We start from the raw sequence: 11094 nt of genomic DNA, 5'->3' as shown, positions 1-11094 counted from the left end.
CATTTTGCAGTTGTACAGAGTCCTCCCCACTCCTCTTGTATTATCAGCAGCTTTAAAAGATGTTCCTGAGCACACACAAAGTGCTAGATTCTTCTAATGCTAAATGAAACTTCAAGTGATGAAATTACGGGGTCTCAGTGCTGCCTCTTGTTATCAGTGCTTCATTTTCTTTCTTCCCCACCCCCAACCCATTTCTTTAGATTTCCCTGTACTGTTAAAAAATAGAACTGTAAGCTCACTGGGGCAGGGGCTTAAGACTACCTCCTTAGGCAAAAACTCCTTGCACGCTGGTGCAACTGTCAGCATTGTCAAAAGAAGAGTTTCTATAGGCGCTTTCCCCCCTCCCGACCCCACACAACAGACAGTGCCCCCCTCTCACTATTACTTAATTTATTCCATTTATATCTTGCTTTCTCTTTAGATTAGAACTCAAGGCAGCTCACAACCTGTGGCTAAAACATGATCATTTATAACTAAAACACAATTAGAACAGAGCAAAACAACTAACAACAAATGGGAAGTGATTTAAAATCATATTACTGTAGTTACAAAAAGAGATGAGGAGGGAGAGAAAGCGAGAGAGGATATGCCGCCCTGTCAGAGACCCAGTCTCTCTCCCAGCAGCTTGGCTGCCTGCATAAAAAGGGTGCCTTGCCCCGATGAGGGAAGAGTGGGGTTTAGTTTATGACTTCATTTGACAAAAGCCCATTAGAGAGCCGTCAGAAATGGCCTTTTCCGAGCAAAGGAGCTGGGCAAGTTTCCATTTGACCTGGCTATAAATATCTCCCGAGGTGGAGGCGAATCTTCTAATTTACATCCTGAACGAAGGGGGTGTGAGGTACACTCAGAGTAAGGCCCTGCAAGGCATCTTCAGGCTCAATCCTGCCAAGGACAAGCTGGAAAAAGGCACCGGAGAAAAGGAACCGGTGGCTGGGATGCTAGGGGTGGGGAGGCAAAGGGCCGCACCGGCAGGAGACTGGGAAGGGGCCCCCTCGTTGCTGGTGGTGGTCAGAGAGAGGGAGAGAGAGAGAGAGGGAGGGGGTGCATGGAGTTTGGCACTTGTCAACTCTCCAGGGCCTTGGCGGGGGGGGGGGCTGGACCCCACTCCTCCTCAGGCCCCAAACACCAAGGATGAGGGATCTCCTGGGTTCCGCTCCCCTTATTCCATTTCAGAGTGGTTTTTGGGGGGGAGACATCCCAGGGGTGGGTGGGGCCAAAGGGGTGGGGCCAAAAGGCCAGCCTAGTGTAACTCAAACTGCTAGGCACTTTTGGGGGTGGAGGGAGGTGGATAGAAAAGTGGGGACATCCCCAAATAATGGCGAGATGGGGAAAGGGGTGTATGTGTGTGAAAGACCAAAAGGGACCCTGAGGTGGCCAAAGATCTCCTCTCCCCTCCCCTGAATTTCTCTATAAAGAGGTTTGTGTGAGAGCGTGTTGCAAGCCAGCTGCCCCCCAGAAAACCTCCTTCCCCTCCCCCCTTATGTCAAGGGGAACTTCCACGTTCTGCGCTTCTTTGTTACATGTTCATTTTTACAGGTGATTATAGGAAAAGGCCAGGAAGTTGACATAAACCCATTCAGCTCACAGAGCCAGAACTGCAGGGGGCAGTTGGGAGGCGTCCAAGCCAGGAGTAGCCCTCAACATTTTGCTGCCTGAGGCAAATGGCCACACACCGTCCCCTGAGTCAAGGTACAGCACACACCAAACTAGCCAAGTGGTTTTGGTGTATGGGGCAGAAAATCTCTCAAGAAGTATTATTCCTAGCAGCTTTAAAAAAATTTTTTAGAAGGGCTAGGGGGGAAGGGGATAACATAAATGACAAATCACCTGCTGCCCTTTCAGGAAAGCCCAACCCAGCCCCAGGGGAGGGCCAGACCTGGTTGACATTCAGGGGTGCTGTGAAATTTGCATTGCTGGGATAGGAAAGGAGATTGGCGGTGGGGGGAAAGATGCTTGCAAAACTTAGGAAGGTTATCTTTTTTGGACTGCCACCTTAGTTGGGCAGTTCTGTGAATGGCAGGCCTCCACTCCCCCCCCCCATCTCTCAGAGAAAAGGGGGAAAACTGAACACAGAGGGTATAGCTGTGTCCTGCTGTCACGTTTTCCATTCTGGCAGCTGGCTGGCCACGGTGGGAACAAGATGGTGGACAAGAGAGTCGTTTAGTCTGAACCTCCTTCAGAGCCCTTATATTCTCATGATATCTAAACTAAAATCTTGACACAAGGCTCGATACCATTTTAACCTGAAAGAGGTAAAACTGGTTTGAAAATGGTGAGTTTAGCTAAACAGACAATGCAAGTTCTTAGAGCAGGAAGCAGCCTACCAAGGGACAGATCCTGATGCCATGACTTCAGCTTCTTTATTCTATTCTCTGCTTCCACTTTCAGACATCTTGGCAGTACATTTCTATGATTAAATGTTTACTAATTCAAATGTCGGTGTGCCACAAAACACATGCCAGATTGCAAGAATTAAAAAAACCTCTCCCCACATCACCCGGATTTCCTTTTTCTTGGCTTCTGTCTGGACGGTGCCTCTTAAGGCAAATACACACACTTTGGGTCAAGAGATGCACAGCAATGGTGACTGTGAACTCAAGGAATTCATGGCAACACCAGCACAGAAATGGGGGGGGGGGGAATTAGATATATATTTCTTTTTTTCAAAAAGAGTGCTAATGCATTGAAAATACTGCACTGAAAATACCATCAAATGGATGGCAGTAATGTTGTGAAAGCTACATTTATCGAATAAAAGTGTCACTCTGAAATGCTACCCAACTCCCAGCTGAATGACCAAAGTTGGAATGGGAAATTACTGGGGGGAAATCATAGGGGGAGGGGATTTATAAACCTTTGGGTACAGGGGTGGAGGCATTTGGCCAGCCTAAGAAGCATAGAAAGTACTGGTACAAAAAAAGACACTGAGGCTAATCCATGGCTTCAGAGATTGCAGCCCCTCTCAGATACGATTCTTGTTGCAACTGTGAAGAACAATGATGATGATGATGATGAAAACATGACATCAGCACATTACGGGGTGGAGTGGGGAAACAGCCCAGCAAAAGCCATACTGGGTTCCCTGTGAAATTCACAATGCCTCAGCTAGCTGTGCAGTGTGCACAGACTTTGCTTGGTAAACCTAGTAGAGATGCCTCAAATGGGTTATCAGGGTGGCCTTATTTCTGTCAGTCTTTTTATTAGCATGGGTTTGCAAGAATCTTTTCCTGGATTCAGGTGCTTCATCCTTAGCACCACTGATGGATGTGATCCATCAACAAGGGCAGCCAGAGATGCTGCCATCAGAGCACCAAGACCTGGGATTTCCACCAGTGAGGAGTTTAGTAAACACACTGTTTAGGAATTAATTTCTATTCCTCAGTAGTTAGAGGGCCCTCATAAATCTGGATGCCATGAGCAGCATTACAGACCTCACCTGGGCTTCCTCAACCACTTCTCAGCTCCCCTCACAGAGAAACTGTTTCCTCCAGTTGGACCCCACCCCTTGCTTGTACTTTTTATCAGCTAGCAAGCTGGTAAAGCAAAAGTGAATATCAGAGAGGTTTAAAAAAGAAGAAGTGAAAAGTTACTTGTCAGTTTTTAAAAACCACAAAATGATTGGTTAAAAATAAATATTTGTGGATGTTCTTTCTTTCTATTTTTTTGAGGAACAAAAAAAAAAAAAGAATCAGATTCCTAAAAGGAGGTCTTTCTGTTCTAAGACACCTCCAGGTTTTTAAAGAAGACATATATTAGAAAGAAGGGCTCTGGCAAAGTGAAGACATATCACTGGTGTCAACACCATACGTAGGAGGTGTTTAGTGTGTGAAACTGACCCATGGTGGGGGGGGGGAGAGAACCTCAGACAACAGTGGGCTTGAGTAGACACGCTTCGTAAGCCCTCAGCCCCCCTCCATCTCCTCATCCCATGTCTTTTGTGATCCCCGAGTCTGTCGGGAGGCGCGCTTTTTTTGGCCACAACTTCAACAGGGCATCTTGTAGGACGGCAGGCTGGCTTTACCCCCTGCCTCCTCCCTTCGTCTCTACCGCCCAAGTTGTCTTCTTCTTCCTCCTCCTCCTCTTCAGCTTGTTTCAAACATGAGCCCCTTTAGCTTTATTCTGGGAAAGCAGGGGAGTGTTTCAGGGAGATAATTAGGGGCACCATCTGTGAGAAAAATCCAAAAGGGAGAAAAAGAAGGGGGGGGGAATCTAAGCCAGCCTAGCAGTCAGAGAGAAAAGAGACAGACAGGCAGAAAGAGCAGGGTGTAGGGGAGAAAAGAGAGACAAGGCGGTTGGGTGGGGGAGAAAAAAGGAGAGGAAGAACGTTTGAAACAATGAACTCTTATTGACTGGTATTTATGTGATACAAGGCATCATGCAATTTAAAACAACAAAGCACAAACAAGTACAAAAACCTAAAAGCCTGACAGCAAAACCAAGACAACGAAGGCAGAGGAGCAAGTAGATCTGAGAACATATTCTGATGAAATTAACAAATAGGCCCGGACCCGACTCGGCTGGAAGCTTTTCCAGCTCTCAGGCGCCTTTCACTCTGATCTGGTTTCCATGGGCACACAGGCCACCAAGATTTCTGCCCGGTGGTCCCAAAGCCGGTTCTTGGCTCTCCAGCCCCACTAAGTGCCACTTTCTCACCCAGAGGCAGAATGCCTTGGACGGCCTGGAAAAAGAGGGACGAGCTCTTCCCAAGACCCTCCCAGGAAATTTGGCTCTCTGAGGCAGAGGACAAGACAGCTGCTCCTTTCCTTCCAGCCACAGAAACCAAACAGATCTGCAGCTGCAGCTTTTTCCAACCCTGGCAATGGGGCCATGGGGGCCACCGTACCCGGCCTTCTTCCCCACTGCCTTGCTACCACCTCCCGGTATCTGTCACCTGTGGCCACCACTTCACTCTGCCTGCTGGTAGGGCTGGCTCCAGGGTGGCCCTTGATACCCTTGTGTTGCTCCCATTCTCTTCCACTGGGCTCGAGGGAGGCAACAGGGGAAGGAAGGCGCCCCTCCTGTTTCTGTTCTCCCCACAAGTTCTCCATCTTACCCTCGGCCCTCAGGCATGGCTGTAGCTTCCCTTTATTTCTCACCAGGGTTGGGAACAGCAGCTTGTCCAAGCTCTGTATAAAGATAGTCTGCTTCCCCCCCTTTTTTAAAAAAAAAAGGAGCTGCACAGAGGGGGGAGGAAATAGGCACTGGGTGGTGGCAGGTGGGTATGTGGCCCCTTCTACTCTGCTGCTGTCTGGACAGAAGCCAGCAAAATGCTTCAGGGGCTGTTTCCAGAGTGGCACCTAGCAGGCACATGGGGTGCTCTGGATGGCACTCCTTTAAAACAGCTGGAAAGTGGTTGCTTCCGTCTGCAGAAAGTGGGTGGAACCCAATTCAAAACCCAGCAGCCACCAAGCAACGATGATTTCTCAAAGAAGGACTGAGGGAGGGAGTGAGGGAAGGAAGGAAGGAGGGAAGGAAGGAAAGAGCTGATTATTGATGAATGGAAAGGAGGAAGGGAGGGAGGGAGGGAGGGAGGGAGCTTTAAAGATCCCACCAAACCCAGTGGCCCACCACTGTTCCCAATAAATTAGACAGGAATTCCATTCCCTTTCCCACTTTACTCCTCTTCTCCCTCTTGGCTCCTCTCCCAGTCCTGCACCAGCCTTCCTTCTCCAGTTCTCTGCTGCTGCTGCTGCTGCTGCGGCTCACAAGGCCATCGTGCTCTAATGAGATTTGCTTGGCAGGTCCTTATTTGCCAGCACACAGAGCTGGGGGGGGGGCCAGAGGGAGGGAGGTGGGAGAAAGGATTCTGCTTCCTAATGAGCCGGCCACAGAGCACGACACGGGGTGCCAGAGAGGAATCAATAATTTGGGGGTAAGTTTGCGGTCAGTAGCTACATGCTATGTGAAAAGGTTATTCTATGGTGGCGGTGGCCAGGGGAGACCCAGCGGACGCGCTTAACTCTTTGGGGGTTGGCTGTAGAACAAGAGGCCTTGTCCTTCCAGAAGTCACCTCGCAGCTGGTGAGCCGAGTGTGCACACCAACAAGCCACCACAGAGAAGGGATGAGTCCTGGGCGGATGCTCGGGGTGGGGATGGAAGGGGAGGCACTGGTCCTGCCAAACCCCAGTGGCTGTCCCCTTTGGCCATTTGTCCTGCCTCTTCCGTCCCAGCTAGCTTGACACCTCTGGAGTATGGTGGCCACTGCTGATAACCAGCAAGATCGAATGTGATTTGTATATTTTTCAGTTAGGAGGGATGGACAGATGGACGGGCAGGCGGGTGGGCGGGCCCTCGGACGAGCGGACGAACAGACGAACAGACAGACAGACAGATAATTGTTTTGCTATTCAGAGCTTATATACTTTTTAGGAACCTGTTTTGATTTTGCTTCAGTAGTAAAAGTGCTATTGTTATTTTTCCAGCTTGCTTGGTTGTGAACCACACTGAGTGTACTGCCTACAGAAGAGAAGAATGCAAATAAAGTAACTGATTAATTGAAAATAGTTGTACTAATAACTATTATTATTTGATGGCCAAAAGGGATAACGCAGCACAGACGGGAGGAAACACATGCATACGATTGTTATTATGTTATAATTGTTATTGCAGGCATTACTATTACTATTATGGTCTGTTTTGCTACACCATGTTCAAGCCAGCTTAACAACAAAGGGAATTAATGCAACGACTGGGACAATAGCTTTTGAAATCCCTGATGAATTGAAAAACAAAACTCCTTCACAGAGTGGAACAAGGAGAAATCTTTCGGCTGGTCTCTGGCTTGTTCTAAAAATGAATCTTCCCCATCCATGGAGTCATCTCAGGTGACCTCCTGTTCTCCGAGAGCTCATTTAAAATCCTGGCATTAAAAAGAACAGATTTTTCAAAAATAAATCTCCTGACTGGTTGATGTAGGAGGGGCCAAATTTATCATGCAGAAGGAGAGGTGAGAGCCCTGCCTCTGCCTGTGCTAGAAAGAAAAAGAGGAAAGGGAGGAAGGAGGCGCTGAAGCCTGCCACGAACTGAACTAAATGGGCCAAGCAATGGGAGGTCACATCACACTAACCCCATTTTTTAATTGGGCCCATGTGGAACGACAGCCTCATCAGCAGAGACAAGCTGGCTGAGATACGCCCCAAAATGAGTCCCAGAGAACGAGTGGGTGGAGAGAAAGGTTTGTTCTGGGTGGGCAGAAGCATTTTTTCCTGTGGGTTGCTTAGCGACACAAACCAGCCAGGCCACAGAAATCCTTCGTTAGACACCCGGCTGACCTCAAGGCACCCTGCCTGTCGGACACAAGGAGACACAAACACGCCCAGCTTTCCTTCAGAGGGGCAAAAGGCAGAAGCCGTCTGGGGTGCTGGGTCTTGGCAGCGCTCGGATTTGAGGGTAGTGGTCACCATGACAGCCCCAGGACCTGCTGCAAATGGCTGAAATGCAAGAAAACGCCAGTCCCTCTATATGCACGTGGGCCTAATGATGCAATTGGTTCAGGATTTGGGGCCAAGAAGTGTATAGTGCGGTGACTCTCCAATAAAAGTGTGTGCTTCCTGGGGAGGGCATGTCCAGCCGGAGGTTCACTCTCCCAAGCTCTCCTTCAAACACTGGGCCAGGAAGGGGGAGAAAATCTTAAAAAGTGCAGGAGGCAGGCTTTAGCCCAGGTCACGGGCGCTGTCCAAAGAGGTCTGGTGCTGAATTGGGGTCTGCCACAGATGGCCAGGCATCTGCATGGGCTCCAGATGCTCCTATAATCCCAGAAGTGCACCCTCTTGCCTGGCCTTTGCCCCAGGCAAGCCACACACCCCGTGGGGTCAGGGACGGCAGGTTCACACGTTCTTACTGTGACCTCCAGGGCCTTGGTCCTTGTCCCTGCTATATACCCCATCTTCTTTCTCAAAGATGGCACTCCAGACAGTGACTCATAGATATTGTAGGGGGGGGGAACAGATGCCAGGGACACCAGCCATGCCAATGGAGGCTTGCCATCAGAGTATGTACCACTGTCCCATTCACTCCCTGCAGCCTCTGACGTTGAACCACTGATGCCACACTGTGAACCCCTGCAATGCTCTTGAAGTGAGTCTGGCTCAAGGAAGCAACTAGGAGGCTTCAGCTGCAGTGATAGTTCGCAGGGGCTGGGATGCTGAGCTCCTTTACATCAGCCCCACTGGTTACCACTTGGCTTCTGAGCCCAGTGGGTGGTCCTGGTTTTGACTTCTAAAGCCCCAAATCATGTCTGGAGATAGGCCTTGATCCACATGAGCATTCATAGAACTCAACTCCCAAGACTTTGATCTGACTTCTAAAGTTGTTCCAAACGCGTGGCATTCCTCTCTAAGCCATATAACCTTCTCTTTTTGGCCTTTGAATAATAGCTTGCAATTTGGTTTTTTAAAAAAATTCTCCAAGACGCAGTCCCTGCTCAGATGAGAAGATGAAAAGGGTAGGGACACGCTATTAGTGGTGATGGATGCGCCCCCGGCTGGGCCTTTGGTGGAGACTGGCTTTTACTCACACTCCTTCAGAGATCGGGGGGGGGGGGGGAGGAGGAGGCAGAGCTAATGTCAGGCAGCCTGTGCCAACATGGGGCTGCCAGGATTGAGGGTGAAACCTCCGGTTTCAAACTCATAAATGAAAAAAAGCAGGGGAGAGAGAAAAGGCAGAACAACTGGTTATTTAGCTATTTTCTCAAACCAACAACCTGCACAAGTGCACAACCATACCATTACTCCACTGCCACTGCCACTGTAAGAGCAACAACAACAATAAAAGACTTTTGTTCTATCCTGATTTTGAGTAGTTCTTAAAGCTCCTTTCTGCATGAAGCGTTAAGCCCTTATTAATCTCTCTGTCCATTTAACTTAGTTTTTCCTTTTAAAAAAAACCCTACCACCCTAGTCTTCGCATCTTCGTAGAGCCATTGTTACTGCCTGAATGGGAACACCTACTGTACAATTAAGTCAGACAGAATGGCATCTTTAAAGAAACCCGTCCTTATGCCACTGTTGCTAACAAAAACCAGTTGCTAAGTTGTAGTCACATGCTGGATTCTTTGATTCAGTCTCTCTCTCTCTCTCTCTCTCTCTCTCTCATTCTCTCCACTTGGTGGGCGACAATTTATAAGGAAGGACTGGTAGCTCTTAAACCATATGGCAGCAAGATTTCTACTACATTCCCAGCACTGAAATAAATCTGTTTTTGAGAACTTAACTTCCTTATTTATATGACTATTCTTTTGAAAACTATACCCCTTCTGGGTGTTTCTTTGTTTTGTTTTATTATGGTTTTTACTCTGTTTTGTTGTTGTAACTTAGATGATGGCCTTAGAAGCAATCTTGTGTCCCCTTTCCTAGGTTTCCTGTTGGACTGATCACCCCAAAGGGTAAAAGCTCACTTCCTGAAACACACAGATTTTCCTACCACAAATACACTGGCAATGTTTCTTAAAACTACAACTGAAAAAAGATGATATTTAGGCCAATACCGTGACATGTTTGGGGCAAATTTATTATATATTAATAAAGTTTTAATACTTTTAAATACCTATTTTATTCTGCTTGTATGCATTGTTAATTGGTTTGTGGCCATGTAATAATACACTTGACATGACGTATTGTTATAATCTTTGCTTTTGGGGTGTGTGTGTGTTTTTGATCATTTTGTGATTTTCTGTTATAAACAAGAGAAAAGTGGGAAATGAATACTAGGTTCTTACAAAATAAATAAATGCCTCACAAGCAAAAGAAGCCTGCTGAAACAGATCGAATGCCACATTTCATCTAGAAACATATCTCCTGGTCTACTTAAGATGCCTAGAACTGGTAGACTTCCTAACCTCACAAGGCCAATTGAAACACAATGCATTTCCAGCTGCATTCAGAGCTTGGACGAATTATTATTATTTGGACTACAATTGCAGAATTCTCCCACAGACAACAGTGGCAAGGGGAAGTGGTCCACAAAGAAATGCTACCAGCTTCCTTTTGTCCTCAGCATATGGCAGAAGTGAGACACTGAAACAAATACAGTATGTAGATTTTCTGCAATGTGTGAGGATTGAAACGAGACCTCCTGAATCCTGGTCCATCACCCTATCCACTACACCACACTGGATATATATTTTTGTTGGGGGGAGGTGGGGATAGAACATCTCAGAATACATGTGCCAGCATGGCCACTGTCCATACTATTTGAGATATTCTGGAAGTTTTCCCTATATATATGCTGTATATATGCTCTCTCTCTCTCTCTCTCTCTCTCTCTCTCTCTCTCTCTCTGTGTGTGTGTGTGTGTGTGTGTGTGTGTGTGTGTGTGTGAGTGAGTGAGTGAGTGAGAGAGAGAGAGAGAGAGAGAGAGAGAGAGAGAGAGAGAGAGAGAGAGAGAGGTTCCACTTTCCCTACCCGAGGTCCTCTTTATAGTGAAGGAAAGACAAGCCAGTTATTCCATGTGCCTAATACAGTACATATTCTCATGCTGTGTCCTCACATGCTGCAGCGCTGCACCACAAAACACAAAAGTGCTCCAGAAAAAGGATTAATTCTGAAATGTGCTGGGCCTAAGTCAAGCTTTTCTCACCAGCTTTTTTCTTGCCTTTGGTTTTGTCTTTTGGGCCTGGAGTTAGACAATGCTCTGAGTTTGGCCTTCCACCTTCCACGCAGCTTCCCCAATGAGAAAGTTGAACCTGATGAGTTTTTGCTGCGCAAAGAGACGGGGCTTCATGAGAAAACAAGGAGAGGTTGGCCATATTTGAGTGAAAGCTGTTCACAGTTTTGGAGATGCCTGATTCTGAGGAACAGTACGGCCTTCTTTAAAAAAGTCCTGGCTGGATTAGAAGATGGGAGACAAGAGTTAACAGCTTAGGGGCACTTCTCTCCCTGCCCGCCCTCCCCCCCCCCCCCCGGTCTTTGTTTCGCTAAAGGTTCTCCCTTGTTTCCTCTCGGCATCCAACCTGGTGCAAAGGTTGATGGAAGGTCAGCCGTCCATTCCATCGGTTCAGATCACAGCAAGGCACCAGCTAAGTTAGCCTGACAAGTTTGTGGGCCATTAACACCTCTCTTTTTCGGAGGCCTCTGGATTAGGCAGGGGTGGAAGGGG

The 11094-nt window shown here is 47.7% G+C and overlaps 1 long non-coding RNA gene across 1 annotated transcript; it reads left to right on the top strand.

Annotated features, from left to right (window-relative positions):
- Nucleotides 1-5542: 5542 nt before the first annotated feature.
- Nucleotides 5543-6501, top strand: LOC140702828 (uncharacterized). The gene is made up of 2 exons (XR_012082098.2): nt 5543-5872; nt 6423-6501. It is a non-coding gene; the product is annotated as an uncharacterized LOC140702828 (long non-coding RNA).
- Nucleotides 6502-11094: the final 4593 nt, after the last annotated feature.

The sequence above is a fragment of the Pogona vitticeps genome, chromosome 15, assembly GCF_051106095.1.
Source record: "Pogona vitticeps strain Pit_001003342236 chromosome 15, PviZW2.1, whole genome shotgun sequence".
Classification (NCBI taxonomy): domain Eukaryota; kingdom Metazoa; phylum Chordata; class Lepidosauria; order Squamata; family Agamidae; genus Pogona; species Pogona vitticeps.
The sequence above is the reverse complement of the archived record's forward strand: the minus strand, read 5'-3'. Positions and strand labels throughout refer to the sequence as shown.